The 24,811-nt window shown below is 48.9% G+C and overlaps 1 protein-coding gene across 1 annotated transcript in view; it reads left to right on the top strand.

The window, feature by feature from the left end:
- GLP1R (glucagon like peptide 1 receptor) overlaps positions 1 to 24,811 on the top strand; it is a 385,527-nt gene that overhangs the window by 219,832 nt on the left and 140,884 nt on the right. The window lies entirely within an intron of this gene.

Genomic DNA, 24,811 nt, shown 5'->3' on the forward strand with positions numbered 1-24,811 from the left:
CAGTGATGTCACCGCTGATCTCTGGTGATGGATAGGAGGCATTCTCAGTGATGTTACCGCTGATCTCTGGTGATGGATAGGAGGCATTCTCAGTGATGTAACCGCTGATCTCTGGTGATGGATAGGAGGCATTCTCAGTGATGTCACCTCTGATCTCTGGTGATGGATAGGAGGCATTCTCAGTGATGTCACCTCTGATCTCTAGTGATGGATAGGAGACATTCTCAGTGATGTCACCGCTGATCTCTGGTGATGGATAGGAGGCATTCTCAGTGATGTTACCGCTGATCTCTGGTGATGGATAGGAGGCATTCTCAGTGATGTAACCGCTGATCTCCAGTGATGGATAGGAGGCATTCTCAGTGATGTCACCTCTGATCTCCGGTGATGGATAGGAGGCATTCTCAGTGATGTCACCTCTGATCTCTGGTGATGGATAGGAGGCATTCTCAGTGATGTCACCGCTGATCTCTGGTGATGGATAGGAGACATTCTCAGTGATGTCACCGCTGATCTCTGGTGATGGATAGGAGGCATTCTCAGTGATGCCACCGCTGATCTCTGGTGATGGATAGGAGACATTCTCAGTGATGTCACCGCAGATCTCTGGTGATGGATAGGAGACATTCTCAGTGATGTCACCTCTGATCTCTGGTGATGGATAGGAGGCATTCTCAGTGATGTCACCGCTGATCTCTGGTGATGGATAGGAGGCATTCTCAGTGATGTCACCGCTGATCTCTGGTGATGGATAGGAGACATTCTCAGTGATGTCACCTCTGATCTCTGGTGATGGATAGGAGACATTCTCAGTGATGTCACCTCTGATCTCTGGTGATGGATAGGAGGCATTCTCAGTGATGTCACCGCTGATCTCTGGTGATGGATAGGAGACATTCTCAGTGATGTCACCTCTGATCTCTGGTGATAGATAGGAGACATTCTCAGTGATGTCACCTCTGATCTCTGGTGATGGATAGGAGGCATTCTCAGTGATGTCACCTCTGATCTCTGGTGATGGATAGGAGGCATTCTCAGTGATGTCACCGCTGATCTCTGGTGATGGATAGGAGACATTCTCAGTGATGTCACCGCTGATCTCTGGTGATGGATAGGAGACATTCTCAGTGATGTCACCGCTGATCTCTGGTGATGGATAGGAGGCATTCTCAGTGATGTCACCGCTGATCTCTGGTGATGGATAGGAGACATTCTCAGTGATGTCACCGCTGATCTCTGGTGATGGATAGGAGGCATTCTCAGTGATGTTACCGCTGATCTCTGGTGATGGATAGGAGGCATTCTCAGTGATGTAACCGCTGATCTCTGGTGATGGATAGGAGGCATTCTCAGTGATGTAACCGCTGATCTCTGGTGATGGATAGGAGGCATTCTCAGTGATGTCACCGCTGATCTCTGGTGATGGATAGGAGGCATTCTCAGTGATGTCACTGCTGATCTCTGGTGATGGATAGGAGACATTCTCAGTGATGTCACCGCTGATCTCCGGTGATGGATAGGAGGCATTCTCAGTGATGTCACCGCTGATCTCTGGTGATGGATAGGAGGCATTCTCAGTGATGTCACCGCTGATCTCTGGTGATGGATAGGAGACATTCTCAGTGATGTCACCGCTGATCTCTGGTGATGGATAGGAGGCATTCTCAGTGATGTCACCGCTGATCTCTGGTGATGGATAGGAGACATTCTCAGTGATGTCACCGCAGATCTCTGGTGATGGATAGGAGACATTCTCAGTGATGTCACCTCTGATCTCTGGTGATGGATAGGAGACATTCTCAGTGATGTCACCTCTGATCTCTAGTGATGGATAGGAGGCATTCTCTTTGATGTCACCGCTGATCTCTGGTGATGGATAGGAGACATTCTCAGTGATGTCACCGCTGATCTCTGGTGATGGATAGGAGACATTCTCAGTGATGTCACCTCTGATCTCTGGTGATGGATAGGAGACATTCTCAGTGATGTCACCTCTGATCTCTGGTGATGGATAGGAGGCATTCTCAGTGATGTCACCGCTGATCTCTGGTGATGGATAGGAGACATTCTCAGTGATGTCACCGCTGATCTTTAGTGATGGATAGGAGACATTCTCAGTGATGTCACCTCTGATCTCTGGTGATGGATAGGAGACATTCTCAGTGATGTCACCGCTGATCTCTAGTGATGGATAGGAGGCATTCTCAGTGATGTCACCGCTGATCTCTGGTGATGGATAGGAGACATTCTCAGTGATGTCACCGCTGATCTCTGGTGATGGATAGGAGACATTCTCAGGGATGTCACCGCTGATCTCTGGTGATGGATAGGAGGCATTCTCAGTGATGTCACCGCTGATCTCTGGTGATGGATAGGAGGCATTCTCAGTGATGTCACCGCTGATCTCTGGTGATGGATAGGAGGCATTCTCAGTGATGTCACCGCTGATCTCTGGTGATGGATAGGTGGCATTCTCAGTGATGTCACCGCTGATCTCTGGTGATGGATAGGTGGCATTCTCAGTGATGTCACCGCTGATCTCTGGTGATGGATAGGAGACATTCTCAGTGATGTCACCTCTGATCTCTGGTGATGGATAGGAGACATTCTCAGTGATGTCACTGCTGATCTCTGGTGATGGATAGGAGACATTCTCAGTGATGTCACCACTGATCTCTGGTGATGGATAGGAGGCATTCTCAGTGATGTCACCTCTGATCTCTGGTGATGGATAGGAGACATTCTCAGTGATATCACCGCTGATCTCTAGTGATGGATAGGAGACATTCTCAGTGATTTCACCGCTGATCTCTAGTGATGAATAGGAGACCTTCTCAGTGATGTCACCGCTGATCTCTGGTGATGGATAGGAGACATTCTCAGTGATGTCACCGCTGATCTCTGGTGATGGATAGGAGACATTCTCAGTGATGTCACCTCTGATCTCTGGTGATGGATAGGAGGCATTCTCAGTGATGTCACCGCTGATCCCTGGTGATGGATAGGAGACATTCTCAGTGATATCACCGCTGATCTCTAGTGATGGATAGGAGACATTCTCAGTGATGTCACCGCTGATCTCTGGTGATGGATAGGAGGCATTCTCAGTGATGTTACCGCTGATCTCTGGTGATGGATAGGAGGCATTCTCAGTGATGTAACCGCTGATCTCCAATGATGGATAGGAGGCATTCTCAGTGATGTCACCTCTGATCTCCAGTGATGGATAGGAGGCATTCTCAGTGATGTCACCGCTGATCTCTGGTGATGGATAGGAGGCATTCTCAGTGATGTCACCTCTGATCTCTGGTGATGGATAGGAGGCATTCTCAGTGATGTCACCGCTGATCTCTGGTGATGGATAGGAGACTTTCTCAGTGATGTCACCGCTGATCTCTGGTGATGGATAGGAGGCATTCTCAGTGATGCCACCGCTGATCTCTGGTGATGGATAGAAGACATTCTCAGTGATGTCACCGCAGATCTCTGGTGATGGATAGGAGACATTCTCAGTGATGTCACCTCTGATCTCTGGTGATGGATAGGAGGCATTCTCAGTGATGTCACCGCTGATCTCTGGTGATGGATAGGAGGCATTCTCAGTGATGTCACCGCTGATCTCTGGTGATGGATAGGAGACATTCTCAGTGATGTCACCTCTGATCTCTGGTGATGGATAGGAGGCATTCTCAGTGATGTCACCTCTGATCTCTGGTGATGGATAGGAGACATTCTCAGTGATGTTACCGCTGATCTCTGGTGATGGATAGGAGACATTCTCAGTGATGTCACCTCTGATCTCTGGTGATGGATAGGAGACATTCTCAGTGATGTCACCTCTGATCTCTGGTGATGGATAGGAGACATTGTCAGTGATGTTACCGCTGATCTCTGGTGATGGATAGGAGGCATTCTCAGTGATGTAACCGCTGATCTCTGGTGATGGATAGGAGGCATTCTCAGTGATGTCACCGCTGATCTCCAGTGATGGATAGGAGGCATTCTCAGTGATGTCACCGCTGATCTCCGGTGATGGATAGGAGACATTCTCAGTGATGTAACCGCTGATCTCTGGTGATGGATAGGAGGCATTCTCAGTGATGTTACCGCTGATCTCTGGTGATGGATAGGAGGCATTCTCAGTGATGTAACCGCTGATCTCTGGTGATGGATAGGAGGCATTCTCAGTGATGTCACCGCTGATCTCTGGTGATGGATAGGAGGCATTCTCAGTGATGTCACTGCTGATCTCTGGTGATGGATAGGAGACATTCTCAGTGATGTCACCGCTGATCTCCAGTGATGGATAGGAGGCATTCTCAGTGATGTCACCTCTGATCTCTGGTGATGGATAGGAGGCATTCTCAGTGATGTCACCGCTGATCTCTGGTGATGGATAGGAGGCATTCTCAGTGATGTCACCTCTGATCTCTGGTGATGGATAGGAGGCATTCTCAGTGATGTCACCTCTGATCTCTAGTGATGGATAGGAGACATTCTCAGTGATGTCACCGCTGATCTCTGGTGATGGATAGGAGGCATTCTCAGTGATGTTACCGCTGATCTCTGGTGATGGATAGGAGGCATTCTCAGTGATGTAACCGCTGATCTCTGGTGATGGATAGGAGGCATTCTCAGTGATGTCACCTCTGATCTCTGGTGATGGATAGGAGGCATTCTCAGTGATGTCACCTCTGATCTCTAGTGATGGATAGGAGACATTCTCAGTGATGTCACCGCTGATCTCTGGTGATGGATAGGAGGCATTCTCAGTGATGTTACCGCTGATCTCTGGTGATGGATAGGAGGCATTCTCAGTGATGTAACCGCTGATCTCCAGTGATGGATAGGAGGCATTCTCAGTGATGTCACCTCTGATCTCCAGTGATGGATAGGAGGCATTCTCAGTGATGTCACCTCTGATCTCTGGTGATGGATAGGAGGCATTCTCAGTGATGTCACCGCTGATCTCTGGTGATGGATAGGAGACATTCTCAGTGATGTCACCGCTGATCTCTGGTGATGGATAGGAGGCATTCTCAGTGATGCCACCGCTGATCTCTGGTGATGGATAGGAGACATTCTCAGTGATGTCACCGCAGATCTCTGGTGATGGATAGGAGACATTCTCAGTGATGTCACCTCTGATCTCTGGTGATGGATAGGAGGCATTCTCAGTGATGTCACCGCTGATCTCTGGTGATGGATAGGAGGCATTCTCAGTGATGTCACCGCTGATCTCTGGTGATGGATAGGAGACATTCTCAGTGATGTCACCTCTGATCTCTGGTGATGGATAGGAGACATTCTCAGTGATGTCACCTCTGATCTCTGGTGATGGATAGGAGGCATTCTCAGTGATGTCACCGCTGATCTCTGGTGATGGATAGGAGACATTCTCAGTGATGTCACCTCTGATCTCTGGTGATAGATAGGAGACATTCTCAGTGATGTCACCTCTGATCTCTGGTGATGGATAGGAGGCATTCTCAGTGATGTCACCTCTGATCTCTGGTGATGGATAGGAGGCATTCTCAGTGATGTCACCGCTGATCTCTGGTGATGGATAGGAGACATTCTCAGTGATGTCACCGCTGATCTCTGGTGATGGATAGGAGACATTCTCAGTGATGTCACTGCTGATCTCTGGTGATGGATAGGAGGCATTCTCAGTGATGTCACCGCTGATCTCTGGTGATGGATAGGAGACATTCTCAGTGATGTCACCGCTGATCTCTGGTGATGGATAGGAGGCATTCTCAGTGATGTTACCGCTGATCTCTGGTGATGGATAGGAGGCATTCTCAGTGATGTAACCGCTGATCTCTGGTGATGGATAGGAGGCATTCTCAGTGATGTCACCGCTGATCTCTGGTGATGGATAGGAGGCATTCTCAGTGATGTCACTGCTGATCTCTGGTGATGGATAGGAGACATTCTCAGTGATGTCACCGCTGATCTCCGGTGATGGATAGGAGGCATTCTCAGTGATGTCACCGCTGATCTCTGGTGATGGATAGGAGGCATTCTCAGTGATGTCACCGCTGATCTCTGGTGATGGATAGGAGACATTCTCAGTGATGTCACCGCTGATCTCTGGTGATGGATAGGAGGCATTCTCAGTGATGTCACCGCTGATCTCTGGTGATGGATAGGAGACATTCTCAGTGATGTCACCGCAGATCTCTGGTGATGGATAGGAGACATTCTCAGTGATGTCACCTCTGATCTCTGGTGATGGATAGGAGACATTCTCAGTGATGTCACCTCTGATCTCTAGTGATGGATAGGAGGCATTCTCTTTGATGTCACCGCTGATCTCTGGTGATGGATAGGAGACATTCTCAGTGATGTCACCGCTGATCTCTGGTGATGGATAGGAGACATTCTCAGTGATGTCACCTCTGATCTCTGGTGATGGATAGGAGACATTCTCAGTGATGTCACCTCTGATCTCTGGTGATGGATAGGAGGCATTCTCAGTGATGTCACCGCTGATCTCTGGTGATGGATAGGAGACATTCTCAGTGATGTCACCGCTGATCTTTAGTGATGGATAGGAGACATTCTCAGTGATGTCACCTCTGATCTCTGGTGATGGATAGGAGACATTCTCAGTGATGTCACCGCTGATCTCTAGTGATGGATAGGAGGCATTCTCAGTGATGTCACCGCTGATCTCTGGTGATGGATAGGAGACATTCTCAGTGATGTCACCGCTGATCTCTGGTGATGGATAGGAGACATTCTCAGGGATGTCACCGCTGATCTCTGGTGATGGATAGGAGGCATTCTCAGTGATGTCACCGCTGATCTCTGGTGATGGATAGGAGGCATTCTCAGTGATGTCACCGCTGATCTCTGGTGATGGATAGGAGGCATTCTCAGTGATGTCACCGCTGATCTCTGGTGATGGATAGGTGGCATTCTCAGTGATGTCACCGCTGATCTCTGGTGATGGATAGGTGGCATTCTCAGTGATGTCACCGCTGATCTCTGGTGATGGATAGGAGACATTCTCAGTGATGTCACCTCTGATCTCTGGTGATGGATAGGAGACATTCTCAGTGATGTCACTGCTGATCTCTGGTGATGGATAGGAGACATTCTCAGTGATGTCACCACTGATCTCTGGTGATGGATAGGAGGCATTCTCAGTGATGTCACCTCTGATCTCTGGTGATGGATAGGAGACATTCTCAGTGATATCACCGCTGATCTCTAGTGATGGATAGGAGACATTCTCAGTGATTTCACCGCTGATCTCTAGTGATGAATAGGAGACCTTCTCAGTGATGTCACCGCTGATCTCTGGTGATGGATAGGAGACATTCTCAGTGATGTCACCGCTGATCTCTGGTGATGGATAGGAGACATTCTCAGTGATGTCACCTCTGATCTCTGGTGATGGATAGGAGGCATTCTCAGTGATGTCACCGCTGATCCCTGGTGATGGATAGGAGACATTCTCAGTGATATCACCGCTGATCTCTAGTGATGGATAGGAGACATTCTCAGTGATGTCACCGCTGATCTCTAGTGATGAATAGGAGACCTTCTCAGTGATGTCACCGCTGATCTCTGGTGATGGATAGGAGACATTCTCAGTGATGTCACCGCTGATCTCTGGTGATGGATAGGAGACATTCTCAGTGATGTCACCGCTGATCTCTGGTGATGGATAGGAGGCATTCTCAGTGATGTCACCGCTGATCTCTGGTGATGGATAGGAGGCATTCTCAGTGATGTAACCGCTGATATCTAGTGATGGATAGGAGACATTCTCAGTGATGTCACCGCTGATCTCTGGTGATGGATAGGAGGCATTCTCAGTGATGTTACCGCTGATCTCTGGTGATGGATAGGAGGCATTCCCAGTGATGTAACCGCTGATCTCTGGTGATGGATAGGAGGCATTCTCAGTGATGTCACCGCTGATCTCCGGTGATGGATAGGAGACATTCTCAGTGATGTCACCGCTGATCTCCACTGATGGATAGGAGGCATTCTCAGTGATGTCACCGCTGATCTCCGGTGATGGATAGGAGACATTCTCAGTGATGTAACCGCTGATCTCTGGTGATGGATAGGAGGCATTCTCAGTGATGTTACCGCTGATCTCTGGTGATGGATAGGAGGCATTCTCAGTGATGTAACCGCTGATCTCTGGTGATGGATAGGAGGCATTCTCAGTGATGTCACCGCTGATCTCTGGTGATGGATAGGAGGCATTCTCAGTGATGTCACTGCTGATCTCTGGTGATGGATAGGAGACATTCTCAGTGATGTCACCGCTGATCTCCAGTGATGGATAGGAGGCATTCTCAGTGATGTCACCTCTGATCTCTGGTGATGGATAGGAGGCATTCTCAGTGATGTCACCGCTGATCTCTGGTGATGGATAGGAGGCATTCTCAGTGATGTCACCTCTGATCTCTGGTGATGGATAGGAGGCATTCTCAGTGATGTCACCGCTGATCTCTGGTGATGGATAGGAGGCATTCTCAGTGATGTCACTGCTGATCTCTGGTGATGGATAGGAGACATTCTCAGTGATGTCACCGCTGATCTCCAGTGATGGATAGGAGGCATTCTCAGTGATGTCACCTCTGATCTCTGGTGATGGATAGGAGGCATTCTCAGTGATGTCACCGCTGATCTCTGGTGATGGATAGGAGGCATTCTCAGTGATGTCACCTCTGATCTCTGGTGATGGATAGGAGGCATTCTCAGTGATGTCACCTCTGATCTCTAGTGATGGATAGGAGACATTCTCAGTGATGTCACCGCTGATCTCTGGTGATGGATAGGAGGCATTCTCAGTGATGTTACCGCTGATCTCTGGTGATGGATAGGAGGCATTCTCAGTGATGTAACCGCTGATCTCTGGTGATGGATAGGAGGCATTCTCAGTGATGTCACCTCTGATCTCTAGTGATGGATAGGAGACATTCTCAGTGATGTCACCGCTGATCTCTGGTGATGGATAGGAGGCATTCTCAGTGATGTCACCTCTGATCTCTGGTGATGGATAGGAGGCATTCTCAGTGACGTCACCGCTGATCTCTGGTGATGGATAGGAGGCATTCTCAGTGATGTCACCTCTGATCTCTGGTGATGGATAGGAGGCATTCTCAGTGATGTCACCTCTGATCTCTAGTGATGGATAGGAGACATTCTCAGTGATGTCACCGCTGATCTCTGGTGATGGATAGGAGGCATTCTCAGTGATGTTACCGCTGATCTCTGGTGATGGATAGGAGGCATTCTCAGTGATGTAACCGCTGATCTCCAATGATGGATAGGAGGCATTCTCAGTGATGTCACCTCTGATCTCCAGTGATGGATAGGAGGCATTCTCAGTGATGTCACCGCTGATCTCTGGTGATGGATAGGAGGCATTCTCAGTGATGTCACCTCTGATCTCTGGTGATGGATAGGAGGCATTCTCAGTGATGTCACCGCTGATCTCTGGTGATGGATAGGAGACATTCTCAGTGATGTCACCGCTGATCTCTGGTGATGGATAGGAGGCATTCTCAGTGATGCCACCGCTGATCTCTGGTGATGGATAGAAGACATTCTCAGTGATGTCACCGCAGATCTCTGGTGATGGATAGGAGACATTCTCAGTGATGTCACCTCTGATCTCTGGTGATGGATAGGAGGCATTCTCAGTGATGTCACCGCTGATCTCTGGTGATGGATAGGAGGCATTCTCAGTGATGTCACCGCTGATCTCTGGTGATGGATAGGAGACATTCTCAGTGATGTCACCTCTGATCTCTGGTGATGGATAGGAGGCATTCTCAGTGATGTCACCTCTGATCTCTGGTGATGGATAGGAGACATTCTCAGTGATGTTACCGCTGATCTCTGGTGATGGATAGGAGACATTCTCAGTGATGTCACCTCTGATCTCTGGTGATGGATAGGAGACATTCTCAGTGATGTCACCTCTGATCTCTGGTGATGGATAGGAGACATTCTCAGTGATGTTACCGCTGATCTCTGGTGATGGATAGGAGGCATTCTCAGTGATGTAACCGCTGATCTCCGGTGATGGATAGGAGGCATTCTCAGTGATGTCACCGCTGATCTCCAGTGATGGATAGGAGGCATTCTCAGTGATGTCACCGCTGATCTCCGGTGATGGATAGGAGACATTCTCAGTGATGTAACCGCTGATCTCTGGTGATGGATAGGAGGCATTCTCAGTGATGTTACCGCTGATCTCTGGTGATGGATAGGAGGCATTCTCAGTGATGTAACCGCTGATCTCTGGTGATGGATAGGAGGCATTCTCAGTGATGTCACCGCTGATCTCTGGTGATGGATAGGAGGCATTCTCAGTGATGTCACTGCTGATCTCTGGTGATGGATAGGAGACATTCTCAGTGATGTCACCGCTGATCTCCAGTGATGGATAGGAGGCATTCTCAGTGATGTCACCGCTGATCTCTGGTGATGGATAGGAGGCATTCTCAGTGATGTCACCTCTGATCTCTGGTGATGGATAGGAGGCATTCTCAGTGATGTCACCTCTGATCTCTAGTGATGGATAGGAGACATTCTCAGTGATGTCACCGCTGATCTCTGGTGATGGATAGGAGGCATTCTCAGTGATGTTACCGCTGATCTCTGGTGATGGATAGGAGGCATTCTCAGTGATGTAACCGCTGATCTCTGGTGATGGATAGGAGGCATTCTCAGTGATGTCACCTCTGATCTCTGGTGATGGATAGGAGGCATTCTCAGTGATGTCACCTCTGATCTCTAGTGATGGATAGGAGACATTCTCAGTGATGTCACCGCTGATCTCTGGTGATGGATAGGAGGCATTCTCAGTGATGTTACCGCTGATCTCTGGTGATGGATAGGAGGCATTCTCAGTGATGTAACCGCTGATCTCCAGTGATGGATAGGAGGCATTCTCAGTGATGTCACCTCTGATCTCCAGTGATGGATAGGAGGCATTCTCAGTGATGTCACCTCTGATCTCTGGTGATGGATAGGAGGCATTCTCAGTGATGTCACCGCTGATCTCTGGTGATGGATAGGAGACATTCTCAGTGATGTCACCGCTGATCTCTGGTGATGGATAGGAGGCATTCTCAGTGATGCCACCGCTGATCTCTGGTGATGGATAGGAGACATTCTCAGTGATGTCACCGCAGATCTCTGGTGATGGATAGGAGACATTCTCAGTGATGTCACCTCTGATCTCTGGTGATGGATAGGAGGCATTCTCAGTGATGTCACCGCTGATCTCTGGTGATGGATAGGAGGCATTCTCAGTGATGTCACCGCTGATCTCTGGTGATGGATAGGAGACATTCTCAGTGATGTCACCTCTGATCTCTGGTGATGGATAGGAGACATTCTCAGTGATGTCACCTCTGATCTCTGGTGATGGATAGGAGGCATTCTCAGTGATGTCACCGCTGATCTCTGGTGATGGATAGGAGACATTCTCAGTGATGTCACCTCTGATCTCTGGTGATAGATAGGAGACATTCTCAGTGATGTCACCTCTGATCTCTGGTGATGGATAGGAGGCATTCTCAGTGATGTCACCTCTGATCTCTGGTGATGGATAGGAGGCATTCTCAGTGATGTCACCGCTGATCTCTGGTGATGGATAGGAGACATTCTCAGTGATGTCACCGCTGATCTCTGGTGATGGATAGGAGACATTCTCAGTGATGTCACTGCTGATCTCTGGTGATGGATAGGAGGCATTCTCAGTGATGTCACCGCTGATCTCTGGTGATGGATAGGAGGCATTCTCAGTGATGTAACCGCTGATCTCTGGTGATGGATAGGAGGCATTCTCAGTGATGTCACTGCTGATCTCTGGTGATGGATAGGAGACATTCTCAGTGATGTCACCGCTGATCTCCGGTGATGGATAGGAGGCATTCTCAGTGATGTCACCGCTGATCTCTGGTGATGGATAGGAGACATTCTCAGTGATGTCACCGCTGATCTCTGGTGATGGATAGGAGACATTCTCAGTGATGTCACCGCTGATCTCTGGTGATGGATAGGAGACATTCTCAGTGATGTCACCGCTGATCTCTGGTGATGGATAGGAGACATTCTCAGTGATGTCACCGCTGATCTCTGGTGATGGATAGGAGGCATTCTCAGTGATGTCACCTCTGATCTCTGGTGATGGATAGGAGGCATTCTCAGTGATGTCACCTCTGATCTCTGGTGATGGATAGGAGGCATTCTCAGTGATGTCACCGCTGATCCCTGGTGATGGATAGGAGACATTCTCAGTGATATCACCGCTGATCTCTAGTGATGGATAGGAGACATTCTCAGTGATGTCACCGCTGATCTCTAGTGATGAATAGGAGACCTTCTCAGTGATGTCACCGCTGATCTCTGGTGATGGATAGGAGACATTCTCAGTGATGTCACCGCTGATCTCTGGTGATGGATAGGAGACATTCTCAGTGATGTCACCGCTGATCTCTGGTGATGGATAGGAGGCATTCTCAGTGATGTCACCGCTGATCTCTGGTGATGGATAGGAGACATTCTCAGTGATGTCACCTCTGATCTCTGGTGATGGATAGGAGGCATTCTCAGTGATGTCACCGCTGATCTCTGGTGATGGATAGGAGACATTCTCAGTGATGTCACCTCTGATCTCTGGTGATGGATAGGAGACATTCTCAGTGATGTCACCGCTGATCTCTGCTGATGGATAGGAGGCATTCTCAGTGATGTCACCGCTGATCTCTAGTGATGGATAGGAGACATTCTCAGTGATGTCACCGCTGATCTCTGGTGATGGATAGGAGGCATTCTCAGTGATGTCACCGCTGATCTCTAGTGATGGATAGGAGACATTCTCAGTGATGTCACCGCTGATCTCTGGTGATGGATAGGAGGCATTCTCAGTGATGTCACCGCTGATCTCTAGTGATGGATAGGAGACATTCTCAGTGATGTCACCGCTGATCTCTGGTGATGGATAGGAGGCATTCTCAGTGATGTCACCTCTGATCTCTGGTGATGGATAGGAGGCATTCTCAGTGATGTCACCGTTGATCTCTGGTGATGGATAGGAGACATTCTCAGTGATGTCACCTCTGATCTCTGGTGATGGATAGGAGGCATTCTCAGTGATGTCACCGTTGATCTCTGGTGATGGATAGGAGACATTCTCAGTGATGTCACCTCTGATCTCTGGTGATGGATAGGAGGCATTCTCAGTGATGTCACCGTTGATCTCTGGTGATGGATAGGAGACATTCTCAGTGATGTCACCTCTGATCTCTGGTGATGGATAGGAGGCTTTCTCAGTGATGTCACCGCTGATCTCTAGTGATGGATAGGAGACATTCTCAGTGATGTCACCGCTGATCTCTGGTGATGGATAGGAGGCATTCTCAGTGATGTCACCGCTGATCTCTAGTGATGGATAGGAGACATTCTCAGTGATGTCACCGCTGATCTCTGGTGATGGATAGGAGGCATTCTCAGTGATGTCACCGCTGATCTCTAGTGATGGATAGGACGCATTCTCAGTGATGTCACCGCTGATCTCTGGTGATGGATAGGAGACATTCTCAGTGATGTCACCGCTGATCTCTGGTGATGGATAGGAGGCATTCTCAGTGATGTCACCGCTGATCTCTGGTGATGGATAGGAGACATTCTCAGTGATGTCACCGCTGATCTCTGGTGATGGATAGGAGGCATTCTCAGTGATGTCACCTCTGATCTCTGGTGATGGATAGGAGACATTCTCAGTGATGTCACCGCTGATCTCTGGTGATGGATAGGAGACATTCTCAGTGATGTCACCGCTGATCTCTGGTGATGGATAGGAGACATTCTCAGTGATGTCACCGCTGATCTCTGGTGATGGATAGGAGACATTCTCAGTGATGTCACCGCTGATCTCTGGTGATGGATAGGAGGCATTCTCAGTGATGTCACCTCTGATCTCTGGTGATGGATAGGAGGCATTCTCAGTGATGTCACCTCTGATCTCTGGTGATGGATAGGAGACATTCTCAGTGATGTCACCGCTGATCTCTGGTGATGGATAGGAGGCATTCTCAGTGATGTCACCTCTGATCTCTGGTGATGGATAGGAGGCATTCTCAGTGATGTCACCTCTGATCTCTAGTGATGGATAGGAGACATTCTCAGTGATGTCACCGCTGATCTCTGGTGATGGATAGGAGACATTCTCAGTGATGTCACCTCTGATCTCTGGTGATGGATAGGAGACATTCTCAGTGATGTTACCGCTGATCTCTGGTGATGGATAGGAGGCATTCTCAGTGATGTAACCGCTGATCTCTGGTGATTGATAGGAGGCATTCTCAGTGATGTCACCGCTGATCTCTGGTGATGGATAGGAGGCATTCTCAGTGATGTCACTGCTGATCTCCGGTGATGGATAGGAGACATTCTCAGTGATGTCACCGCTGATCTCCGGTGATGGATAGGAGGCATTCTCAGTGATGTCACCGCTGATCTCTGGTGATGGATAGGAGGCATTCTCAGTGATGTCACCGCTGATCTCTGGTGATGGATAGGAGACATTCTCAGTGATGTCACCGCTGATCTCTGGTGATGGATAGGAGGCATTCTCAGTGATGTCACCGCTGATCTCTGGTGATGGATAGGAGGCATTCTCAGTGATGTCACCTCTGATCTCTGGTGATGGATAGGAGACATTCTCAGTGATGTCACCTCTGATCTCTGGTGATGGATAGGAGGCATTCTCAGTGATGTCACCGCTGATCTCTGGTGATGGATAGGAGGCATTCTCAGTGATGTCACCAATGATCTCTGGTGATGGATAGGAGACATTCTCAGTGATGTCACCGCTGACCTCTGGTGATGGATAGGAGGCATTCTCAGTGATGTCACCGCTGATCTCTGGTGATGGATAGGAGGCATTCTCAGTGATGTCACCGCTGATCTCTAGTGATGGATAGGAGACATTCTCAGTGATGTCACCGCTGATCTCTGGTGATGGATAGGAGACATTCTCAGTGATGTCACCTCTGATCTCTGGTGATGGATAGGAGGCATTCTCAGTGATGTCACCGCTGATCTCTAGTGATGGATAGGAGGCATTCTCAGTGATGTCACCTCTGATCTCTGGTGATGGATAGGAGACATTCTCAGTGATGTCACCGCTGATCTCTGGTGATGGATAGGAGACATTCTCAGTGATGTCACCGCTGATCTCTGGTGATGGATAGGAGGCATTCTCAGTGATGTCACCTCTGATCTCTGGTGATGGATAGGAGACATTCTCAGTGATGTCACCGCTGATCTCTGGTGATGGATAGGAGGCATTCTCAGTGATGTCACCTCTGATCTCTGGTGATGGATAGGAGGCATTCTCAGTGATGTCACCTCTGATCTCTGGTGATGGATAGGAGACATTCTCAGTGATGTCACCGCTGATCTCTGGTGATGGATAGGAGGCATTCTCAGTGATGTCACCTCTGATCTCTGGTGATGGATAGGAGACATTCTCAGTGATGTTACCGCTGATCTCTGGTGATGGATAGGAGGCATTCTCAGTGATGTAACCGCTGATCTCTGGTGATGGATAGGAGGCATTCTCAGTGATGTCACTGCTGATCTCTGGTGATGGATAGGAGACATTCTCAGTGATGTCACCGCTGATCTCTGGTGATGGATAGGAGGCATTCTCAGTGATGTCACCGCTGATATCTGGTGATGGATAGGAGGCATTCTCAGTGATGTCACCTCTGATCTCTGGTGATGGATAGGAGACATTCTCAGTGATGTCACTGCTGATCTCTTGTGATGGATAGGAGACATTCTCAGTGATGTCACCGCTGATCTCTAGTGATGGATAGGAGGCATTCTCAGTGATGTCACGGCTGATCTCTGGTGATGGATAGGAGACATTCTCAGTGATGTCACCGCTGATCTCTGGTGATGGATAGGAGGCATTCTCAGTGATGTCGCCGCTGATGTCTGGTGATGGATAGGAGGCATTCTCAGTGATGTCACCTCTGATCTCTGGTGATGGATAGGAGACATTCTCAGTGATGTCACCGCTGATCTCTGGTGATGGATAGGAGACATTCTCAGTGATGTCACCGCTGATCTCTGGTGATGGATAGGAGGCATTCTCAGTGATGTCACCGCTGATCTCTGGTGATGGATAGGAGACATTCTCAGTGATGTCACCGCTGATCTCTGGTGATGGATAGGAGGCATTCTCAGTGATGTCACCGCTGATCTCTGGTGATGGATAGGAGGCATTCTCAGTGATGTCACCGCTGATCTCTGGTGATGGATAGGAGACATTCTCAGTGATGTCACCGCTGATGTCTGGTGATGGATAGGAGACATTCTCAGTGATGTCACCGCTGATCTCTGGTGATGGATAGGAGGCATTCTCAGTGATGTCACCGCTGATCTCTGGTGATGGATAGGAGGCATTCTCAGTGATGTCACCTCTGATCTCTGGTGATGGATAGGAGGCATTCTCAGTGATGTCACCGCTGATCTCTGGTGATGGATAGGAGGCATTCTCAGTGATGTCACCGCTGATCTCTGGTGATGGATAGGAGGCATTCTCAGTGATGTCACTGCTGATCTCTGGTGATGGATAGGAGGCATTCTCAGTGATGTCACCGCTGATCTCTGGTGATGGATAGGAGGCATTCTCAGTGATGTCACCTCTGATCTCTAGTGATGGATAGGAGGCATTCTCAGTGATGTCACCGCTGATCTCTGGTGATGGATAGGAGGCATTCTCAGTGATGTCACCGCTGATCTCTGGTGATGGATAGGAGGCATTCTCAGTGATGTCACCGCTGATCTCTAGTGATGGATAGGAGGCATTCTCAGTGATGTCACCGCTGATGTCTGGTGATGGATAGGAGGCATTCTCAGTGATGTCACCGCTGATCTCTGGTGATGGATAGGAGGCATTCTCAGTGATGTCACCTCTGATCTCTGGTGATGGATAGGAGGCATTGTCAGTGATGTCACCTCTGATCTCTGGTGATGGATAGGAGGCATTCTCAGTGATGTCACCTCTGATCTCTGGTGATGGATAGGAGACATTCTCAGTGATGTCACCTCTGATCTCTGGTGATGGATAGGAGGCATTCTCAGTGATGTCACCGCTGATCTCTGGTGATGGATAGGAGGCATTCTCAGTGATGTCACCAATGATCTCTGGTGATGGATAGGAGGCATTCTCAGTGATGTCACCGCTGATCTCTAGTGATGGATAGGAGGCATTCTCAGTGATGTCACTGCTGATCTCTGGTGATGGATAGGAGACATTCTCAGTGATGTCACCGCTGATCTCTGGTGATGGATATGAGGCATTCTCAGTGATGTCACCGCTGATGTCTGGTGATGGATAGGAGGCATTCTCAGTGATGTCACCGCTGATCTCTGGTGATGGATAGGAGGCATTCTCAGTGATGTCACCGCTGATCTCTAGTGATGGATAGGAGGCATTCTCAGTGATGTCACCGCTGATCTCTGGTGATGGATAGGAGACATTCTCAGTGATGTCACCGCTGATCTCTGGTGATGGATAGGAGACATTCTCAGTGATGTCACCGCTGATCTCTGGTGATGGATAGGAGACATTCTCAGTGATGTCACCTCTGATCTCTAGTGATGGATAGGAGGCATTCTCAGTGATGTCACCGCTGATGTCTGGTGATGGATAGGAGGCATTCTCAGTGATGTCACCGCTGATCTCTGGTGATGGATAGGAGACATTCTCAGTGATGTCACCGCTGATCTCTGGTGATGGATAGGAGGCATTCTCAGTGATGTCACTGCTGATCTCTGGTGATGGATAGGAGGCATTCTCAGAGATGTCACCGCTGATCTCTGGTGATGGATAGGAGACATTCTCAGTGATGTCACCGCTGATCTCTGGTGATGGATAGGAGACATTCTCAGTGATGTCACCGCTGATCTCTGGTGATGGATAGGAGGCATTCTCAGTGATGTCACCTCTGATCTCTGGTGATGGATAGGAGGCATTCTCAGTGATGTCACTGCTGATCTCTGGTGATGGATAGGAGACATTCTCAGTGATGTCACCGCTGATCTCTGGTGATGGATAGGAGGCATTCTCAGTGATGTCACCGCTGATCTCTGGTGATGGATAGGAGGCATTCTCAGTGATGTCACCGCTGATGTCTGGTGATGGATAGGAGGCATTCTCAGTGATGTCACCTCTGATCTCTGGTGATGGATAGGAGGCATTCTCAGTGATGTCACTGCTGATCTCTGGTGATGGATAGGAGACATTCTCAGTGATGTCACCGCTGATCTCTGGTGATGGATAGGAGGCATTCTCAGTGATGTCACCTCTGATCTCTGGTGATGGATAGGAGGCATTCTCAGTGATGTCACTGCTGATCTCTGGTGATGGATAGGAGACATTCTCAGTGATGTAACCGCTGATCTCTGGTGATGGATAGGAGGCATTCTCAGTGATGTCACCTCTGATCTCTGGTGATGGATAGGAGGCATTCTCAGTGATGTCACCTCTGATCTCTAGTGATGGATAGGAGACATTCTCAGTGATGTCACCTCTGATCTCTGGTGATGGATAGGAGGCATTCTCAGTGATGTCACCGCTGATCTCTGGTGATGGATATGAGGCATTCTCAGTGATGTCACCAATGATCTCTGGTGATGTATAGGAGACATTCTCAGTGATGTCACCGCTGATCTCTGGTGATGGATAGGAGGCATTCTCAGTGATGTCACTGCTGATCTCTGGTGATGGATAGGAGGCATTCTCAGTGATGTCACCGCTGATCTCTGGTGATGGATAGGAGACATTCTCAGTGATGTCACCGCTGATCTCTGGTGATGGATAGGAGACATTCTCAGTGATGTCACCGCTGATCTCTGGTGATGGATAGGAGGTATTCTCAGTGATGTCACCTCTGATCTCTGGTGATGGATAGGAGACATTCTCAGTGATGTCACCGCTGATCTCTGTTGATGGATAGGAGGCATTCTCAGTGATGTCACCTCTGATCTCTGGTGATGGATAGGAGGCATTCTCAGTGATGTCACCGCTGATCTCCGTTGATGGATAGGAGACATTCTCAGTGATGTCACTGCTGATCTCTGGTGATGGATAGGAAGCATTCTGAGTGATGTCACCTCTGATCTCTGGTGATGGATAGGAGACATTCTCAGTGATGTCACCTCTGATCTCTGGTGATGGATAGGAGACATTCTCAGTGATGTCACCGCTGATCTCTGGTGATGGATAGGAGACATTCTCAGTGATGTCACCTCTGATCTCTGGTGATGGATAGGAGGCATTCTCAGTGATGTCACCTCTGATCTCTGGTGATGGATAGGAGACATTCTCAGTGATGTCACCTCCGATCTCTGGTGATGGATAGGAGACATTCTCAGTGATGTCACCGCTGATCTCTGGTGATGGATTGGAGGCATTCTCAGTGATGTCACCGCTGATCTCTGGTGATGGATAGGAGACATTCTCAGTGATGTCACCAATGATCTCTGGTAATGTATAGGAGACATTCTCAGTGATGTCACCGCTGATCTCTGGTGATGGATAGGAGATATTCTCAGTGATGTCACCGCTGATCTCTGGTGATGGATAGGAGACATTCTCAGTGATGTCACCGCTGATCTCTGGTGATGGATAGGAGGCATTCTCAGTGATGTCACCAATGATCTCTGGTGATGTATAGGAGACATTCTCAGTGATGTCACCGCTGATCTCTGGTGATGGATAGGAGGCATTCTCAGTGATGTCACCAATGATCTCTGGTGATGTATAGGAGACATTCTCAGTGAGGTCACCGCTGATCTCTGGTGATGGATAGGAGGCATTCTCAGTGATGTCACCGCTGATCTCTGGTGATGGATAGGAGGCATTCTCAGTGATGTCACCCCTGATCTCTGGTGATGGATAGTAGGCATTCTCAGTGATGTCACCGCTGATCTCTAGTGATGGATAGGAGACATTCTCAGTGATGTCGCCTCTGATCTCTGGTGATGCATAGGAGACATTCTCAGTGATGTCACCTCTGATCTCTGTTGATGGATAGGAGGCATTCTCAGTGATGTCACCGCTGATCTCTGGTGATGGATAGGAGACATTCTCAGTGATGTCACCGCTGATCTCTGGTGATGGATAGGAGACATTCTCAGTGATGTCACCGCTGATCTCTGGTGATGGATAGGAGGTATTCTCAGCGATGTCACCGCTGATCTCTGGTGATGGATAGGAGGCATTCTCAGCGATGTCACCGCTGATCTCTGGTGATGGATAGGAGACATTCTCAGTGATATCACCGCTGATCTCTGGTGATGGATAGGAGACATTCTCAGTGATGTCACCGCTGATCTCTGGTGATGGATAGGAGACATTCTCAGTGATGTCACCTCTGATCTCTGGTGATTGATAGGAGGCATTCTCAGTGATGTCACCGCTGATCTCTGGTGATGGATAGGAGACATTCTCAGTGATGTCACCGCTGATCTCTGGTGATGGATAGGAGGCATTCTCAGTGATGTCACCGCTGATCTCTGGTGATGGATAGAAGACATTCTCAGTGATGTCACCTCTGATCTCTGGTGATGGATAGGAGGCATTCTCAGTGATGTCACCGCTGATCTCTGGTGATGGATAGGAGACATTCTCAGTGATGTCACCTCTGATCTCTGTTGATGGATAGGAGGCATTCTCAGTGATGTCACCGCTGATCTCTGGTGATGGATAGGAGACATTCTCAGTGATGTCACCGCTGATCTCTGGTGATGGATAGGAGACATTCTCAGTGATGTCACCGCTGATCTCTGGTGATGGATAGGAGACATTCTCAGTGATGTCACCGCTGATCTCTGGTGATGGATAGGAGACATTTTCAGTGATGTCACCGCTGATCTCTGGTGATGGATAGGAGACATTTTCAGTGATGTCACCTCTGATCTCTGGTGATTGATAGGAGGCATTCTCAGTGATGTCACCGCTGATCTCTGGTGATGGATAGGAGGCATTCTCAGCGATGTCACCGCTGATCTCTGGTGATGGATAGGAGACATTCTCAGTGATATCACCGCTGATCTCTGGTGATGGATAGGAGACATTCTCAGTGATGTCACCGCTGATCTCTGGTGATGGATAGGAGACATTCTCAGTGATGTCACCTCTGATCTCTGGTGATTGATAGGAGGCATTCTCAGTGATGTCACCGCTGATCTCTGGTGATGGATAGGAGGCATTCTCAGTGATGTCACCGCTGATCTCTGGTGATGGATAGAAGACATTCTCAGTGATGTCACCTCTGATCTCTGGTGATGGATAGGAGGCATTCTCAGTGATGTCACCGCTGATCTCTGGTGATGGATAGGAGACATTCTCAGTGATGTCACCGCTGATCTCTGGTGATGGATAGGAGGCATTCTCAGTGATGTCACCGCTGATCTCTGGTGATGGATAGGAGACATTCTCAGTGATGTCACCGCTGATCTCTGGTGATGGATAGGAGACATTCTCAGTGATGTCACCGCTGATCTCTGGTGATGGATAGGAGACATTCTCAGTGATGTCACCGCTGATCTCTGGTGATGGATAGGAGACATTCTCAGTGATGTCACCGCTGATCTCTGGTGATGGATAGGAGACATTCTCAGTGATGTCACCTCTGATCTCTGGTGATGGATAGGAGGCATTCTCAGTCATGTCACCTCTGATCTCTGGTGATGGATAGGAGACATTCTCAGTGATGTCACCGCTGATCTCTGGTGATGGATAGGAGACATTCTCAGTGATGTCACCGCTGATCTCTGGTGATGGATAGGAGACATTCTCAGTGATGTCACCGCTGATCTCTGGTGATGGATAGGAGACATTCTCAGTGATGTCACCTCTGATCTCTGGTGATGGATAGGAGGCATTCTCAGTGATGTCACCACTGATCTCTGGTGATGGATAGGAGACATTCTCAGTGATGTCACCTCTGATCTCTGGTGATGGATAGGAGACATTCTCAGTGATGTCACCTCTAATCTCTGGTGATGGATAGGAGACATTCTCAGTGATGTCACCACTGATCTCTGGTGATGGATAGGAGACATTCTCAGTGATGTCACCTCTGATCTCTGGTGATGGATAGGAGACATTCTCAGTGATGTCACCGCTGATCTCTAGTGATGGATAGGAGACATTCTCAGTGATGTCACCGCTGATCTCTGGTGATGGATAGGAGACATTCTCAGTGATGTCACCGCTGATGTCTGGTGATGGATAGGAGACATTCTCAGTGATGTCACCGCTGATCTCTGGTGATGGATAGGAGACATTCTCAGTGATGTCACCTCTGATCTCTGGTGATGGATAGGAGGCATTCTCAGTGATGTCACCGCTGATCTCTGGTGATGGATAGGAGACATTTTCAGTGATGTCACCGCTGATCTCTGGTGATGGATAGGAGACATTCTCAGTGATGTCACCTCTGATCTCTGGTGATGGATAGGAGGCATTCTCAGTGATGTCACCGCTGATCTCTGGTGATGGATAGGAGGCATTCTCAGTGATGTCACCTCTGATCTCTGGTGATGGATAGGAGACATTCTCAGTGATGTCACCTCTGATCTCTGGTGATGGATAGGAGACATTCTCAGTGATGTCACCGCTGATCTCTGGTGATGGATAGGAGACATTCTCAGTGATGTCACCGCTGATCTCTGGTGATGGATAGGAGACATTCTCAGTGATGTCACCTCTGATCTCTGGTGATGGATAGGAGACATTCTCAGTGATGTCACCGCTGATCTCTGGTGATGGATAGGAGGCATTCTCAGTGATGTCACCGCTGATCTCTGGTGATGGATAGGAGGCATTCTCAGTGATGTGACCGCTGATGTCTGGTGATGGATAGGAGGCATTCTCAGTGATGTCACCTCTGATCTCTGGTGATGGATAGGAGGCATTCTCAGTCATGTCACCTCTGATCTCTGGTGATGGATAGGAGACATTCTCAGTGATGTCACCGCTGATCTCTGGTGATGGATAGGAGACATTCTCAGTGATGTCACCGCTGATCTCTGGTGATGGATAGGAGACATTCTCAGTGATGTCACCGCTGATCTCTGGTGATGGATAGGAGACATTCTCAGTGATGTCACCGCTGATCTCTGGTGATGGATAGGAGACATTCTCAGTGATGTCACCTCTGATCTCTGGTGATGGATAGGAGGCATTCTCAGTGATGTCACCGCTGATCTCTGGTGATGGATAGGAGACATTCTCAGTGATGTCACCTCTGATCTCTGGTGATGGATAGGAGGCATTCTCAGTGATGTCACCGCTGATCTCTGGTGATGGATAGGAGACATTCTCAGTGATGTCACCTCTGATCTCTGGTGATGGATAGGAGACATTCTCAGTGATGTCACCGCTGATCTCTGGTGATGGATAGGAGACATTCTCAGTGATGTCACCTCTGATCTCTGGTGATGGATCGGAGACATTCTCAGTGATGTCACCTCTGATCTCTGGTGATGGATAGGAGGCATTCTCAGTGATGTCACCGCTGATCTCTGGTGATGGATAGGAGGCATTCTCAGTGATGTCACCGCTGATCTCTGGTGATGGATAGGAGGCATTCTCAGTGATGTCACCTCTGATCTCTAGTGATGGATAGGAGGCATTCTCAGTGATGTCACCGCTGATCTCTGGTGATGGATAGGAGGCATTCTCAGTGATGTCACCGCTGATCTCTGGTGATGGATAGGAGGCATTCTCAGTGATGTCACCGCTGATGTCTGGTGATGGATAGGAGGCATTCTCAGTGATGTCACCGCTGATCTCTGGTGATGGATAGGAGGCATTCTCAGTGATGTCACCTCTGATCTCTGGTGATGGATAGGAGACATTCTCAGTGATGTCACCGCTGATCTCTGGTGATGGATAGGAGACATTCTCAGTGATGTCACCGCTGATCTCTGGTGATGGATAGGAGGCATTCTCAGTGATGTCACCAATGATCTCTGGTGATGTATAGGAGACATTCTCAGTGATGTCACCGCTGATCTCTGGTGATGGATAGGAGGCATTCTCAGTGATGTCACTGCTGATCTCTTGTGATGGATAGGAGGCATTCTCAGTGATGTCACCGCTGATCTCTGGTGATGGATAGGAGACATTCTCAGTGATGTCACCGCTGATCTCTGGTGATGGATAGGAGGTATTCTCAGCGATGTCACCGCTGATCTCTGGTGATGGATAGGAGGCATTCTCAGCGATGTCACCGCTGATCTCTAGTGATGGATAGGAGGCATTCTCAGTGATGTCACCGCTGATATCTGGTGATGGATAGGAGGCATTCTCAGTGATGTCACTGCTGATCTCTGGTGATGGATAGGAGGCATTCTCAGTGATGTCACCGCTGATCTCTAGTGATGGATAGGAGGCATTCTCAGTGATGTCACCGCTGATATCTGGTGATGGATAGGAGGCATTCTCAGTGATGTCACTGCTGATCTCTCGTGATGGATAGGAGGCATTCTCAGTGATGTCACCGCTGATCTCTGGTGATGGATAGGAGGCATTCTCAGTGATGTCACCTCTGATCTCTGGTGATGGATAGGAGACATTCTCAGTGATGTCACTGCTGATCTCTAGTGATGGACAGGAGGCATTCTCAGTGATGTCACCGCTGATCTCTGGTGATGGATAGGAGGCATTCTCAGTGATGTCACCGCTGATCTCTAGTGATGGATAGGAGGCATTCTCAGTGATGTCACCGCT

This window comes from Ranitomeya variabilis, chromosome 2, assembly GCF_051348905.1.
Source record: "Ranitomeya variabilis isolate aRanVar5 chromosome 2, aRanVar5.hap1, whole genome shotgun sequence".
NCBI classification, from domain to species: Eukaryota; Metazoa; Chordata; class Amphibia; order Anura; family Dendrobatidae; genus Ranitomeya; species Ranitomeya variabilis.